This window comes from Dipodomys ordii, unplaced genomic scaffold (genome assembly GCF_000151885.1).
Source record: "Dipodomys ordii isolate 6190 unplaced genomic scaffold, Dord_2.0 Scaffold293, whole genome shotgun sequence".
Lineage (NCBI taxonomy): Eukaryota > Metazoa > Chordata > Mammalia > Rodentia > Heteromyidae > Dipodomys > Dipodomys ordii.
The window spans coordinates 302,172-320,226 of NW_012267509.1; the positions used below are offsets into that span (position 1 = coordinate 302,172).

The 18,055-nt window shown below is 36.6% G+C and overlaps 1 pseudogene; it reads right to left on the reverse strand.

The window, feature by feature from the left end:
* Positions 1–9,754: 9,754 nt before the first annotated feature.
* LOC106001392 overlaps positions 9,755–18,055 on the reverse strand; it is an 11,812-nt pseudogene continuing 3,511 nt past the window's right edge.

Below are 18,055 nucleotides of genomic sequence, written 5' to 3' on the forward strand. Positions count from 1 at the left end.
CTCCAGCAATCAGCAGCACTTACCTATGGAGTCTCAAGGTCATGTTTAAGGTGGGCACTCTGATAAAGCAGCAACAGCCAGGCTCTACTTATCCTTCTCAGAGTCCCAATGGTCATGCCCTATTCCCAGTGTTGTCAAGATGTAAGTGGCCTTACCTGTGCACTTCCTTCTCCAACTTTGCCTTTTCGCTGCTGCACCTTAATTTGTTGAGTCCTGAGACTTGCTCAGTCTAATTATAGTGAACATTCAGTAATCTACAGGAGGCACTATAATGATGACCTGTGCTATAATGATGGCCTGTTCCCCTTTTTCCACAGCTGGGACCATAAAAAAAAAGTAAAGAAAGCTGACAATATAGGTCCTTCATACTTAGGATGTGACATACTTTTTGTTATAATCTCATTCCATTCCCACTATTCACCACTAAAGCCAGACAATTTGGAAGAATTTGTAATCTCAAAATGGTCACTTTCTGAATATTTTGCAAGTGTATTTCTCATTGTATTAGAGGATCAGCAAGTGGCAGAATCAGGAGCTATCCAAGGGTGTAGTATCAATGACATAGCCAGGGGAGATCCCAGAAGGTGATTTTCTGTTTCTTGATTTGAGTACTGACTAAGCATAAGACTCAGTATATCTGAGTATAAGACTCAGTATACCTCAGTATCCAACTTAAAGTGTTGTTTATGATTTCTCCATTTATTTATATATTTCATTAAATTTTTCCTTTGTGACTGTTTAAATAAATATTGATTGTACAAAATAGAAAGAGTAAGATCATTAATATGTTTATGAATTATGAAACATTAATGATACAAGAATATCGAGAAAATTTTACAAGGTAAATGATTTGAGTTGGCAAAACCTGCAAGACATAACTTACATTGGGGCCCTCAAATGATTATTTTTCTTTTTTTTTAATTGTGAAAATACCATACAGAGTGGTCATAATTACATGGGCAAGGTAATGAGTACATTTCTTATCAAGCATTGTTGCCTCCTCCTTTGTTTCCCCTTCCCATCCTTTCCCATCTCCCACCCCCCTTCCTGACTTACACTCCCCATCCTCCCCCCCAGTTGTAAAGTTCATTTTTCAGCATAACGATTTGTACATCTCATTGTTGCAATGGGTGCACCTGTATCCCTATTTAAACAATTTGTTTTTTCCCTTCCCCTCCACAAATTATACCAACATCAAATACAGGGAAAGCAGGGGTTATACCGTGGGGGAGGGACATACAAAGCAACAAAGAAATATCTTATAAATATTTTAGAAACAATTACATGAAAGCAAAAACATTTGAATCCTTATCTTGGGATTCATTTCACCTAACATCAACTTCTCTCCTTTTCTGCTTATCTCAGACATATACTAGTTATTGCAAACAAGGGAAACCATGGGACCTATGTTTCTTTGGTCCTGGCTTCCTTCACTTAATATAATTTTTTCTAAGTCTTTCCATTTCCTAACAAATGGGGGCAATGTCATTCTTTCTGATGGAGGCATAGAATTCCACATTTTCTTGATCAATTCATCTACTGAGGGGCATCTAGGTTGGTTCCATATCTTAGCTATGGTAAATAATGCTGCAATAAACATAGTTGTGCTGGTAGCTTTAGTATGGTCTAGTTTGTGATCATTTGGTTAAATGCCTAAAAGTGGGATTGTTGGGTCATAGGGAGCTCTATGTAGAGTCTTTTGAGAAACCTGCATACTACTTTCCAAAGTGGTTGAGCAAGTTTTCACTCCCACCAACAATGCAGTAAGGTTCCCTTCTGTCCACATTCCCTCCAGCATCTGTTGTTATTAGCGTTCTTAATTATAGCCATTCTAACTGGGGTGAGGTGGTATCTCAATATTGTTTTGATTTGCATTTCTTTTATGGCTAGAGAGGTTGAGCATTTCTCCAAGTGTCTATTGGCCATCCTTCTTTCTTCTTCAGAGAAGTTTCTCTTTAAGTCTTTAGCCTTTATTTATTGGGCTGTTGTTTCTTTGAGGATTTGTTGTTGGGGGATTTAATTTTTTGAGTTCCAAGTATATTTTAGATATGAGACCCTTGTCCGTTGCTTGGCTAGTGAAGATCTTCTCCCAATCCATGAGCTTTCTACTGATCAAATAAAATGATTGATTAAAAGTATAAACCATAATGTTGATTTTACTTTGTCAGCACTCAATTATTTGATGATTACATTTGCTGAAGTATAACAGAAATAAACTTATCTAGAACGGCTGTCACCTCTTCTTCCTCCTCCTCCTCTTTATCTGGGAGCAGTTTTTTTTTTTTCTTTTGGTCGTGGGGCTTGAATTCTGGGCCTACGCACTGTCCCTCAGCTCTTCAGCTCAAGGCTAGCACTCTACCACTTGAGCTACAGCCCCACTTCTGGTTTTCTGGTGGTTTATTGGACATGAGTCTCATGGACATTCCTGCCCTGGCTGGCTTTGAACCATAATCCTCAGATCTCAGCCCCCTGAGTGAGTTACCAATGCCCGGCTTCCATGAGCATTTTTGCTTAAAGCTAGCACCTTACCACTTGAGCCACAGCAACATTTCAACTTTTTCTGTGTATCTGGTTCTGAGGAATTGAACCCAGGGCTTCATGCATGCTAGGTGAGCACTCTACCACTGAGGCACATTTCCAGCCCTCTTATTCTTTTCTTTTTTTTTTTAAAGTGGAAGCATAATTTTCTTCTTAGGAAATTTTCTTATGGCATATACAATTTAATTTTTTGTATTGTGTGAATTTACTTTAGAAAGATTATCATCTAAGCCAAGTAAAGTGGCATTCACTATACTTACAGTCCAGCCTCTCCCAGCAGATTAATCCCTTCCTTCAAATACTTTGAGCAGGCAGTAAGGTTTGTGGTTTATGTGTTTTCCCTGCAGCTGAATACAGAGATGCATCAGCAGGACTGTCTGATCTTATCTGGTATTGCTGTGTTTCTGTTTCCTTGCTTCCAGCCAGAGGAGCCAGGTGTAGCTTCAAATTCCTTGCCATTTTTCTTTGGCTTTGACTGCATTTCTGTAATTTCCTAGATCCACATGAACTCATTGTAGTTTCTCCTGTTTTTCCTCAAAATCTTTTGTGTCATTGTTTTCTTCTCAGTCAAGGAATAGAAATATTAAATACTCTTACCCCAATATCTTTCCCCAACTACCTTATTTTTCAATAAATATTCTTCTGTGTATCACCTAGAAAGAACCAGTCCTTAAGCACAATGATGTCTTCAGATAAAAAAATATTAAGGTAACTCTAGGTAGGATACACTCCACCCCAAACATCCATACCAAGACATCAAAAGAACAAATGTTTAAAATCATGAATAAAAACAGTGTGTTCTGAGAGAGCAAAGTCATTATCTATTAAGGTTCATTATGTAATCCATTAATTTTAAATGAGAAGAGTCTTGATAATAAAGTTCATAATATAATATGAAAATTAAAAGAGAGGAAGAACATTGAGAATCAAGAGAAAATGTGTGAGAACCGTTAAAAAGATAGAGAAGTAGTTGAGGTATGGCTCAAGTGGGAGATATCCAGCCTTGGGGAAAAAAGTCTAGTGAGAGAGCAAGTTCAGAAAGTCCTGAGTTTGTGAGGCCCTGAGTCATCCCCAGGCCCCAGAAGTAGCACCAAATCCAGAAAATTCATAGGGTAACAGAAAGACCGTGCAGACAAAAAGGCAGAATAGTCTAAAGGTCCAGTTTAGTCTCCTTACTAGATTGGGAGAAGACAACAAAGTTAACAAAATAAGGTAAACCAAGGTTGTGGTGACTACAGATTAGTTGTCAAAATCCTCAATTCTCAAAAGCTTTTAATTTAGTGGAGGGTTTTAATGCTACAGTGATCCAGCTCGAATGGCAGGCTGATATCATTTTCTGTAACTCGAAGTGCTAGAGCCGAGAGCCATCTTGAAAAAAGTCTATTGATGAGAATGAGATACTGTGGGTCTATGAAAAATCTCAAGGAAGGGATCCTGGGGACACCCTTCTACAGTGTCTGGGTGGGAAATGGCCACAGAGACAGTTATGAAGAAGAAGGGGTTTAATCTGGACCTGCTGAGGAATTTAGTCATGAGTGAGCTCAGGTTGTTGAGTATGTGGTAGTAAGCAGGGAGCAAGCTTCATTACCTGTGGATTCCTGCAGAGACTATGGGCTCCGAGTCTCTGGTCAGAAATTTCTTGTCTTCTGGAGCTGTCTGCTTACTGAGTGTGATTTACTACCAGGGGGGACTGATTCAGAGGATCACTGGGCTTCCCCATCCTCTTCTCTCCTGAAGGATGGTTTTCTGCTGGGAGACAACTGTTTGACTGAGTGCCTAGTTCCCTTGAGTTTTGTCTTCTAGGGAAGAAGAATTCACTCCCTGAATTTGATACTCTGAGGGACATTGTTCAGGTTGGATATTGTGGCTACTCCTTCATGTGCAAATGAAAGTCTTCAGAAGTAAGTGGGAACCTGTCAAGCTCATAGGCCAGTGAAAGTTCTCAGTATGCCCTGAAGCTGACAGCTGACCCTTGACTTGCTTGGCACGCAGACCACGAACAGCACCACTGGAACAATAAAAAGGAAAATAATGTTGAGGTCCATCTCCCTGTAACCCCACAGGGGAGATTCCAATATTACAGGATGCAGAAGAAGCTTTTCCAATTCTTTGTCTTTCATTAAGCATTTCATTTTTATACTATATGTATATTTATACTTGCTTTTACTTTTTTTTTTTTTGGTCCGGTCGTGGGACCTGAACTCTGGGCCTGGGCCACAGCACCACTTCCAGCTTTTTTCTTTTTGCCTATGTGGTGCTGAGGAACTGAACATAGGGCCTCAGGCATGCAAGGCAAGCGCTCTAGCACTGAGCCACCTTCCCAGCCCCTTCCTTTTACTCTCAAAAGGTTTTATGAGCTTAGTGCTGGTAACTCACCAGTTTGAAACCAGCCCAGGCAGGAAAGTCTGTTAGATTCTTTTTTCCAATTAACCAGCAAAAAAAAAAAAAATGAAAAAAGGGGCCTCCTAAAACCGAAGGAAAAAAACCAAAGGAAAATAAGGAAGGCCCAAAGTCAAAGCCCGGGAAGGGAAGCAAAAAAAAAAAAATTTAAAAGCCTGGGTGGTTAATTCCCCTCCTCATTTTATTTTCTTGAGATATTTTCCTTCATTTTGCAATCCAATTTTTATATTTTATTCCTTATACTTTTAGCCTTCTGTTGTACTTCTTCTTTTTTATTTTTATTTTTGGCCATGAAACTTGAACTTGGGGCCTGGGCACTGTCCCTGAGTTGTTTTTCTCAAGGCTAGCCTACTACTTTGAGCTAGAGCTCCCCTTGTAATTTTTGAGTGGATAATTGGAGCACGAATTTCATGGGGACTTTTCTACCTGGGCTGGCTTGGAACCGTGATCCTCAAATCTTACTCTCCTTAGTAGCTAGGATGATAGTTGCTTTTGTTCTACTGTTGGATATTGCTTTATATTACCCTAGATAAATAATTAGGTAGGTCATGATTCTTTGAAATGTCATGTTTCAGAGTTTTCTGGGCTGTATCAGTGGGTACAATTTCTACCTGCAATAGCTTCAAGTTTGCAAAAATTCCAGCCCAGAAACCCAGAGCTACTCTCATTTCTGTTTTCATCTCATGGTATAAATATCATCTCCACCCCCTACACAAATTTCATTGAATTGTAAGTTCAACACTCCAGAAAAAGGGTTAGGAAATTGTACAAAAAAAAAAAAGGCAGGGCTGGGAAGGTGGCTCAGTGGTAGAGCACTTGCCTTGCATGCATGATGCCCTGGGTTCGATTCCTCAGCACCACATAAGCAAAAAGAAAAAAAGCCGGAAGTCGCACTGTGGCTCAAGTGGTAGAGCGCTAGCCTTGAGCTGAAGAGCTGAGGGACAGTGCCCAGGCCCAGAGTTCAGGCCCCACGACCCGCCCCCCCAAAAAAACTATTAGGCAAAAAGACTGGATGTGGATTAAATTCTAGGGAAATTGTTGAGTATGTATTAAAATCTGTACACACACACACACACACTAAACAACGAAAATGAAGTATACACTCATCATTGTAAATTAGAGCCATTTAAGACAAAATGTTCAGGTACTATACTAAAATTTTGGTTGAAATATTCTTCAAAAAAAAGCAGTACAGTAGGCTGGGAAGGTGGCTCAGTGGTTGAGAGCTTGCCTTGCATGCATGAGGCCCTGGGTTCAATTTCTCAGCACGACATAAGCAGAAAAAGTCAGAAGTAGCGCTGTGGCTCAAGTGGTAGAGCACTAATCTTGAGCTGAAGAGCTCAGGGACAGTGCCCAGGCCAGAGTTCAGAACCCATGATAACAAAAAAAAAAAAAAAAGGATAAAAAAGTAGCACAAACTTATTTGTATCAATGCAAAGATTTTGTGCTCTAAATTTTTATTGTAAGTGAAATAGCATAACTTCCAAAATGTCCTCATTTGATATCTACTTGCTAGAGCAATGTATTTAACCCAAATACTGGTATTATATAGTTCCACTACAAAAATATGAAGAATTTGGGGCTGGGAAGGTGTCTCAGGGGTAGAGTGCTTGCCTTGCATGCATGATGCCCTGGGTTGGATTCCTAAGCATAAAGAAAAAAGCCGGAAGTGGCGCTGTGGCTCAAGTGGTAGAGCGCTAGCCTTGAGTTGAAGAGCTGAGGGACAGCGCCCAGGCCCAGAGTTCAGGCCCCATGACTGGAACCCCCTCCCCAACTATGAAGAATTAAATCTCTCATGTATTAAGAAAATCCCTCATGTATTTTTTTGAGGGGGGTCTAGTTGTGGGGCCTGAACTCTGCTTAATGCTCTCAGTTTCTATCTTTAAAGATCCACAAAATATTCTAGTTCTTAATCATATTTGCTTTTTAATTTTTCTTAAATTGAACCAAAATACATATTCATGTAGAAGGCATAGTTTTGCAATATGTGTTTGCTCAAGTAATTTTTTAAAATAATTGGGTGTGAACTGAGGAACTGATGTTTGCTATGCGAGTATTTTATCACGTTGGCAATGTTTTAGCCCATACTACCTTTAGTATTTTTGAAATAATGGGTCTGGCATTTGCCAGGGTTGACTATGGACTGTGGTCCTCCTATATTCACATTCTGAGTAGCTCAGATCACAGGTTTACATAATCATTCCTGGCTTGTTTTTGAGACAGAGTCCCAGACTTTTTCGGGGCGGGATCTGGATTAACTTGAACCAAAATACTCTGTATCTATCTACTTACCTCCACATTATTAAAAACACAAGGATGACATATCATGCTCCATTTATAGTTGTGTGCCAATCCTGGAGCTTCTACTAAGACCTGGATACTGTCCTTAAGTTTTTTTTTGTTGTTCAAGGCTAGTAGTCTACATGTTGAGCTCTAATTCCATTTCTAGTTTTCTTGGTAGTTAATCGAAGATACAAGTTTCTTGGACTTTCCTCCTCAGGCTGGCTTCAATTCATGATCAGCCTCTTGAGTGGCTAGGCTTACAGGTGTGAGCCACTGGCACCTGGCATCATGCCTCACTTTTAATAGTTATGGAGGTCTCACTAATTGTTTTCGCTGGCCTAAAATTATAATCTTTTTCATTTATTACTCTGAGTAGCTAGGATTACAAGTGTGAGCCACTGCACTCAGGCTGAAAATTTCCATGTTATAATGTTTTACTGTAACTTGTTTAAGAGCTTATCTTCCTAATACAGATGTGCCGTGTCTGAATGCAAGAAATAGATTATCTAAGACTCACAGCTTGAATTCGAAACCTTGTTGCTATCATCCACCATAAAAACAAGACAAAGCATGCACTTTCTGCATTTCTCATTAGATTTTGACTCGAATGTAAGTGTTATAAAAACTTGGAAATGAAATTGAGTAGGGTGGGCCATTAACTCTGAAAGAAGGGCTCATTGAGTGTTTAGAATAAATAGGAGTTCATTAAGTCATGGTACTGTATGACTAAGTGTGGTCTGGATTTTGTCCCAAATCAATTGTTTTTTTTTTTGGCTTCTCTGTGAAAAAATCAGAATTCAGTTGAGAAAAATATAATTTGTAGTACTGAGCAGGAGATAACTAAAAATAAGGAATTACACTATCGAAAGCTTTGTAAATTTAAATGAGTAAGAAACAGGGAAGACCATCAGAAAGTATGGATTTTCAGAGCCCAAGAGTGCCTTTTTTATTTTTTTATTTTTTTAATTGTGAAAATACTGTACAGAGAGGTTAAAATTATACAGACAAAATAATGAGTACATTTCTTATCAAGCATTGTAGCCTCCTCCTTTGTTTCCCCAAGAGTGTCTTAACTGTTTTTCACCTCCTCAATTTTCATAGTTTTAGTACCAGAGGTATAGAAATAGGCTCATATGCTTTTCACTGATTTTTGTCAATGAAATATTACAGCAATTTTAATAAGATATGACTCAAATCATTTCCGATTTGGTGACTACAGATCAAAATATTAAGGTAACACTAGTGGGATATAGTCTACCTTAAATATCTATACCAAGACATAATAAGACCAAACTTCTGAAATTTAAAACAATGAAAGACAATAGTGATTGTGTTTGGAGACAACCAAGTCATTTCCTATAGATGAACAAAGATTCTCAAGTAACAGTAGATTTCTCAAAAGAAAACAGACACACCTGAGACCAACCTCCACTGATCACCTTCCCTGTGCTAATTGGAGGTACACAGTTACACTGGAGCATTATTGTAGATTCAGACCCAGCAGCCATTCCTTTCTCAAAAGCCCAAATACATTTCCTTCTTCCAGATCTGAAGGATTCTGAAAATTTGGTATGTATATTAACACTACACATTTTTGGTAGCATAAATGAAATGGGAATCCGACTTCACCTTCCTTAAAGTGCATAGAACATTGAAAATTGACTTACTGTCAGAGAATTGACTGGTGATCTTTGCTAGTGATCAAACCCTATTTCTGTTTACTAGATCTTCCCTGTGGATTTTCTCTTTATGAATATCAAGGAAGTCTCTGGTAAATGTTACTTAATTTTTCTACAAATCTGCAGATAGCAGACTACACAACCAGTCAACAATACAATTCTTTGTGACCCAAAGTATTCTTATTACCACCAGGCTATGGTGATTAATGTCCACATTTTCCCTATACCCTGGTATCAAATTATGTCATAGTGTTTATTATTTTATTTCAATAGTGAAGACCTATCACAGGTTTGGTCTATGTTCTTGGGACTATGTATCATCATAAAATTACTACCACAGCCATGACAGGCCCTGTTACATACATTAAAATCATTGATGAACAGATTTTTCATGGTACATCATATAAAGCATACCAATTTTCCAAAGGCTCTTGCTTATTTCCTCTAGGATATAATATGAATGTTCTTATATTTCATCTTCACTTACTGCAGAAAATTTTGGTTCAACCAGAATAAAGTTTATATGATCCACTTAGTAGCTTCAAATAATTGTGTCTATTTGTTGTCATCCTTGTTACTGCAAAATGGGCCATAAAACACTAGGCTCACAAATATTAGCAATAAAGCTACTTTATAAAGGCTGCAGAGAATAAGATTTCTGTTTCCTGTTAGATGTGTATGAAATCTAAGCCCACTTAGACAAACAGGGCAAAAAGATCATTGTCTGAGAAGAAATAATTATTGGATAAATTGTTTTATATGGTTTGGTTTGTCAACTAGAATAACAGAACTGAGAAATCTTTAAACTAGCTAAAAGAATGAATCAAATACAGATATCGTTAGTATCTTTCCCTTCAACGAGCCCGCCAACATTCACTCAGATATCCATTTCTGTGAATCAGTACAAACGGACTGAGAAATGAAAAACCAAGGGTTACAAATTCTTGAACATGTACTAGTATGAAAACAGGCTCTGTGGAGACAATTAAATATAAAGACATCAAGCAATCTGTCAGATAAAAGAAAAGGAAACATAACATTAGTTGGAGAACCCTTTGAGCAGCTTTCATCTCCGGAGGAGTTTTATAGAGAAGCTTGGAGTTTTGGATATAAAACATTCTGGTGGTGTTTGTAGAAAAGAAATACCATGTAGCCACTGGCCACAGCCATGATCCCTAGAGACACAGTATCTCTCACCACTATGAAAGTGAGAGATATATTGTTTATTTTCTGACTTCTTGGTAAAGGAAAACAATAGTGGTCAGTCTTAATAAAGTAAGATGTATTCATGCTGGTTATTATGATAACATTTAACAAGCTCATGCTAAGGAAGGAATTGAGTATCCAAAAGAAGAGCAACACGGGAAGGATGTGCCATGCTGACCTTGGCTTGAGCCTCCTCCACACAGAACTTCTGGGGCTGATGGTACTGGCCTGGACCACTGTGAGGAGACAGCTGGTGCAAATGGACAGACCCCGAGACAACCTCTCCAGGTAAACGATAATTGTACAGCCTAAAACACCAAGAAAAGTTTTCAACCCAAAAGCTGCTATTGTACATCGCAATCCTTTGGACAGCAGGAGTATAATATTTGTCAAAACCACAGAGATGAGGATCAATTGTACAGACTTCTTCTCATTACCTCGCCCTAAACTGCACATATAATTCACAAAAACAGAGAGATTCCCTAAAAGTCCAAGTCCTATTAGAAGAAGGGAAAACAGTGGCTTGAGAAGCTTCCAAACCATGTCTTAGAAATGTTAGCTGAAAATTAGGATTAATTAAATAAATCAGATATTGAAATCTTTAAAATGAAGGCACTGAAATATCTTTGACCTGTGATGGATTATATAATGTTTTTCAATTTTTTTATGTCTTTCTTAAGATCCCAGTTTTTCCCAGCCCTCCTTTTACCTTTGATCTTATCAATTTCTGATGCATATCTGGAAATTTTCTTTGAGATACCTTAGAATCACCTACAAAAATTAAATGACAAATGTCAGATCAAGGAAGTGACAATACTCCCAGCTAGTTTGAGAAGCAATATAGTATACAATCTTAAAAGATAGGCTTGGAAGTGGTGCTGTGGCTCCAATGGTAGTGTTTGCCTTGAGCTGAAGACCTGAGGGATGGCGCCTAGGCCCAGAGTTCAAGCCACATGACCAACTATAACAACAAAAAAGATGGCTTAATTAGATGTGTAAGTACATTTATCACAGACTTAGTTTTCTTCAGTTATGGAACAATACCATTATACTTTGTTGCATAAACATATAAAATGAAACTGAAATGTTTGTATTTATAATAATTTATAGTATGAACAAGTTATAATATGAATTCCTATAAGAAAAATCATATATTTTCATTATTGCCAAGAGGTTTTCTACCAAGCAGGCATATGAAAAATGAAGCTTGTCTATATGATATTATAATAAAATGTTTAAATATAGAAACCTTGAATATAAATGTAGAAAGAATACTTCATATTAAATATATATGTCTATATGCATCTAAGGAGACAGCAACATATAAGAAATAAAACAATTGTCTATTTGCAAACAGAAAATGTATCAAAAGTGAAGTGAGCCTATTATATGAAAGTTAATAATGATAATAAGTTTATTGCCAATGAAACTAATATCTTTAAGGGGAAAAAAGCAGCCAGGAGCTGTTTGCTCATACCTGTAATCCTAGATAACTCAGGAGACTGAGATCTGATCCTGGTTCAAAGCCACCCCAGGCAGGAATGTCTGTGAGGCTTATCTCCAATATACTACTCAAAAAAAGAAGTAGTGACAATATAGCTCAAGCGGTAGATTGCTAGCCTTGAGCTAAACAAACTCTGGGATGGAGAGAGCACAGTCCCCGAGTTCCAGACCCAAGACTGGGAAAAAGCTAAAGAAAAAAAATGCAAAGCTCATATATCTGTCTAACTTTTGGAAGAACAGAAGGTGAAAACTTTATACAAAGACCCAGCTTGAGCACAAGGACAAGTATTCTCAAGTATTTTGCCATGAAATCTACTAGAATCATCCAACTCATCTTTCTTTTATCCATATTGTGATATTAGAAGAGTATAGTCCTTAAGGCTTATAAAAACTTTCACTAACTTACTTGCATGCCAAAAAAGAAATAAGATTAATATTCATAAGAAAATGTTACATAGACACATAAGTAAACCAAAGTGTATCAGTTCAACTTACCTTGGTAGTTTGTTGCTACCACTGGGTTAGTGCTTCTGTCAGAAAGAGGCTTCCCAAGTGTTATGTGTAACTTTCACATTTGCAGAGTTCTTGGCTAGCTAAAATACCATAAAAGCTTCAATTGTCACAATTATCCTGCCAGGAAAAAGAAGCCCTTACAGAATTTTAATCCCTAAAGTAAAACTTGTTTTTCCCTCCATAATTATTATATTTGTTTGCCTTAGAAATTGTCTTAGGGTAATTAAGTTTTAATTATACTGGCTGGAAGACTGAATTGAGAAAGTCAACCATTAGCAATGTGTCCCACTTCCTAGGACTGTCTTTACTTTACTTTACTTTACTTTACTTTACTTCAAGATGTCAATTAGCCTACAGACTAGAATCTGAGACACAGAAATAAGTCATTTCATTTTTTTCCCTCAGACCCCTTTTAAAACTCAGGAATGTAAACTGATGATTAATATAAAGAACTGTGATTTCTCAGCAACCTGCATACCTAGACTTGAAGGAGACAAGTTATTTTGACCTACTTAGCCTGTTTGGAAGGTCAAAGTCTTTGCCATGTTTATATATTCTGTTTATTAAATTGCAAGGCCAATAAATGCATCATGCATAAAGCACCAAGAACACTTTTCTAGTTCAAATACACCAAACAACAGTCTTTCTCTCTATTACTCACCCTACTCTCAAAGAGGAACTCTGTAGTGCCTGATCTAACGGAATGGCAAAATATATGCACACAAGTCTGAGTGCAGAAGTAGGAACAGCACCATTTTCTAAAAGTGTGAGCAGTGCTTGGCTGGCTCTGAGGCAGTCTCCTTCCTAGTCAGCAGTACGATATTGTTTCTTTATGTGACGATATTTTCTTATCTATGAATGAACTTTGCGTAGAAAAGAATTATAGCATACTTATGCCATACATAAAAATGGCATTTTTTGATAAATATGTTTTGACCCTTGACTTCAATAAGGCAATCAAGGTACAGAGGCAGTTAGTATTTGGAAAATGATATAAGTAAGAGTAAATGCAAATTGAAAGGTTAAATAATTATGTAAAATAATAAAAATTTCTGATACAATAGAGTTCTTTCCTTTTGCAATTTTATTAGATTATATGCTTTGAAAATTCTTTGTAGACACAAATGCATTCATATACTTATATATATATATATATATGTATAAAATGTGTACATGTTATATAGAAATATGTATATATTCCTCCAGGAGTGTTCTTTCTGTTAAGGATCGTTTTTGCTATTCGGGGTCTTGTATTGTTCCATATGAATTTTTGGATTGCCTCTTCTATTACCTTGAAGAATGAGGTTGGAATTTTGATAGGTATTGCATGGAATTTGTAAATAGCCTTGGTAAGAATTGCTATTTTCATGATGTTGATCTTTCCAATCCAGGAGCATTGTAACAATGAGATGTACAAGTCGTTATGTGAAAAATGAACTTCACAACTTTGGTGCGGGAGGTGGGGCAGTCGGGGAAGGGGCAGGGAGGATTGGGTGGGGTTGCTGGGGGAGGATGGGAAGGGATGGGAAGGGGAAACAAAGGAAGAGGCTACAATACTTGATAAGAAATGTACTCATTATCTTGCCCATGTAATTGTAACCCCTCTGTACAGTATTTTCACAATAAAAAAGAAATATGCATATATTATATCTGTACCTATATATTTGCATACACATATCAATATATACTTATAGTGGCACATATATGTGGGTACTATACACACAAATATATGTTGTGCTGTATATATTTAAAAATATATGTCTTTTTTAATGTGTTTTATTGGGAAAATATTGTACAAAATTGTAACAGTTACATGAGCAAGGTAATGAGTGGATTTTTTATCAAGTATTGTTGCCTCCTCCTTTGTTTTTCCCCTAAAATATATTTCTGTGCACACATACACAAATATACAAATGCACACATACATATTTGCAGCATATGTACACACATGCAAATATATGTGATGTGCACATGTATATGCACTTACATGTGTTCATGTATCTTTATTGTTTACTTATTTTTTATTTTAAAGGTGGTAAACAGAGAGGTTACAATTATGTAAGTAAGATAATGAATATCTTTCTTTTGAACAGTGTTATCCCTTCCCTCATTCCTACCACCCCCCGCTTTCTTTCCTTCCCCCTTCCTTCCCAACTCTATTCCCCTCCAAGTTGTAAAGTTTCTTTCCAACATACTTTCTAGTGAGTACCTATATTGCATTGGTTCACTCATTGTCCAGCTGTTTCTGTGATTCCCCTCCTCTTCCCAGATCAGATAAATTTATATGAAAGACAAAGGTTACCAAAATAAAAAAGTGACCACAGGGCTGGGAAGGTGGCTCAGTGGTAGAGCGCTTGCCTTGCATGCATGAGGCCCTGGGTTTGATTCCTCAGCACCACATAAGTAAAAAGAAAAAAGCCAGAAGTGGCACTGTGGCTTAATTGGTAGAGTACTAGCCTTGAGCTGAAGAGTTGAGGGACAGCACCCAGGCCCAGAGTTCAGGCCCCACGACCAGACCCCAAAACAAAACAAAACAAAACAAAACAAAAAGTGACCACAAGGAATAAAGAAGAAGGGAAAATGAAAGAAAAAAAAACTGCGAACAGTATACTAAAGCAACAACAACAAGAAAAAAACAACAAAAAGCCCTCTTGTTCCCATATCTTGGAGTTCGTTTTGATTAGTATTATTTTATATGATCATATAAATAGCTATGTTCTATTGTGATCCTCTGTTAGACCTATGCTAGGTGTATACTAATTTCTACAAATGAGGGAAACCATGGAGCCTATGTTTCTTTGGGTCTGGCTTACTTCACTTAATATGATTTTTTTCCAACTTTCCATTTCCTTATGAATGTTTTCTGATAGAAGCATAGAATTCCATTGTGTATGTGTGTGTGTGTGTATATACACACACACACACATATATATCTCACATTTTTTAATCCATTTATCTACTGAGGGCATCTGAGTTGATTTCCATATCTTAGCTATGGTAAATAATGCTTCAATGAACATAGTTGTGCTGGTAACTTTAGTGTGGCCTTGTTTGTGGTCCTCTGAGTGAATGCCCAGGAGTGGGATTGCTGGGTCATAGAGGAGCGCTATGTTTAGTCTTTTGAGGAACCTTCATACTGCTTTCCAAAGTAAAGCTATATAATGCACTCATTAGTTTGACAACTGGTTTGTTTTCCCAAGACCACAGAGCCTTATTTACAAACATAATCCTCAAGGAAAGTACTTCCTTATCTCCTCCATTCAGACTTTTTGCTTGAATTTGTGAGAGAATGAGCAAGTTCAAAGTTTTGATATGTAATGAATCCACAAATAATATAATACATAGTAGTTATAATTAATATATAATGTATCATGTTTTTTATAGTAAATATTATTTTTGTTAGTTAATCATATATTATTTACTTATTCTTTTTTATTGTTACTTATTTATATATAGAGAATATTTATATTATCTTTAAATAGTTGTACAAAAGAGTTGTCATTCACTAAAGCAGTTTTACTAATACTCTTTGAAAAGCCAATTTTAAAAAAGAATAAAGACTAATAGTATTTAAAGCAGAATGTAATAATATATTTATTTGGATGTTCTGTACATTATGAAACTGAAAGATTATTAAAAAATTTGGTGAATAGCTGCTGCCTTCCAAAGTACCAGTTTATTGGAAGCATTTCTCTTTATATATTTTGATGTGTTATGGATTTAAATAAATTCTGTAAATAAAATTAATTTTAAACACAATTCATGGCTCCTTTTCTCATATCATTTGTTTTATTTCTGTTTTTTAAAATTGTTATTGTATAGATGGTGTACAGAGGGGTTATAGTTACATGAATCAGGTAATGAGTAACATTTCTTATTATTTATTGTGAAAATACTGTACAGAGAGGTTACAATTACATGGGCAGGTAATGAGTACATTTCTTATCAAGAATTGTAGCCTCCTCCTTTGTTTTCCCTTTCCATCCCTTCCTATTCTACCTGTGCCCCTCCCTCCAATCTTGCTCCCCCCCAACCAAAGTTGTAAAGTTGGTTTTTCCACCTAAGGACTTGTACATCTCATTGTTGCAATGGATTCACCTGTATCCCTATTTAAACTATTGTTTTTTCCCTTCCCCTCCACTATACCAACCTCAAATACAGTGAAAGCAGGGGTTATACCATGGGGGAGGGACATACAAAGCAACAAAGAAGTAACCTTATAAATGTGTTAGAAACAATCACCTGAAAGAAAAAAGCATTTGTACAGAAAATAAAAACAATGACAAAGAAGAAAAAGAAACACAATAACAAAAAAAACCCTTGTTTCCATTTCTTAGAGTTCATTTAGATCAATATAATTTTATATGTACATAATTATTTAGCACTTGTGATCCTCTCCTAAGCCTATCTTCCTTTGGTCTCATTGTGTAAATGTCTAAAGTCCACTATATGTTATGATGTCCTTGTGTATTTTTTTTTGTCTTTTACAATCCAGCAAGTTTACTTGTAGATCTATAGGCTCATTGTAGTTACAGAAAATGAGGGACACCTTGCAACCTATGTTTCATTGGTCTGGCTTACTTTGCTTAATATAATTTTTCCAAGTCTTTCAATTTGTTTCAAATGGTACAATATCATTCTTGGTATGGTAACCATAGCTGAACATATATAATTTACAAGCAACCAAAATGAAATTTTTCCCTACTTCTTGAGTGTGGTTTTATATTACCCTAGGTAAATAAATAATTGGTTGGGTCATTCGGTGTGTCACCTTTCAGTTTTCTGGCCTGTGGCAGCGGGTTCTTGCTTTTCCATGTGTATAAACATCACAACCAGTTCTCTCTACCTTCAGAGCTTAAGGTTTGCACCCAATTGCAGCCCACCAAAATAGAGCGGTTCTCATTCTCATGACTTGTTTTCATCTCAGGGTACTAATATTATTTTCCCCCCTCTACACAGATTCCACTGAACTGTGAGTTCAAGGCCAGGACAGAATGAAATTGTGAAAACTTACCTCAAAAAAATGGAAAAAATATATAATCAAAAAGCAGGGAAGGATTAAATGGTAGAGAAATTGAATGGCATATGTAAAAGGTATGTACAGAATGAAGTAATCATTCATCCTTCTTAAGTAGAATTGTTTAAGTCCAAATATTCAGGCATAATAATGAAATCTGGTGGAAGAATTCTTTGAAGAAAATAATGTAAACCTATTTGTATCAATGCAAAGATTTAGTGCTCTTAGCCTCTTATAACAAAAGAAATATCATAAATAGCTTTTCAAAATGTCCTCAACTGATATTTAATTGCTAAAACTACATATTCAACCCAAATACTTGTATTGAAGGGTTTTATCATAAGAAATCAAGGATTAAATTTCTCATTTAAATTAAGAAATAATCATATTTATTTTCATAGATTCTCTCTCTCCTTCTCTCTTTTGTTAGTCATGGAGCCTGAGCTCTTTTGCTCAAGGCTACCACTCTACACAGTGCCACTTTTTGTTTTCTGATGGTCAATTGGAGATAAGAGTCTCACAGGCTTACCTGCTCAGAGTGGCTTTGAACTGTGATCCTTAGATCTCAGTCTACTAAGTACTAGGACTACAGGCATGAGCCACTGGCACTCAGCTTCACAGAGTCTTTTATGATAAAAGAAAGATTGATAGCATTGTATCATTGAGAACATCAAGACACTAATAAGTGATATCCAGAAAGAAGCCACAAGCAATTTACAAACATAATTTATTCATTTTTTTAAAAAATTCACATTTTTCTTGGAAAAAATTACATTAAGTGAAGTAAGCCAGGCCCAAAGAAACATAGGTCCCATGATTTCCCTTATTTGCAATATCTAGTATATGTATGAGTCAAGCGGAAAAGGTCAGATAATGTGATGTCAGGAAAATGAACCCTTAGATATGTATTTTAATG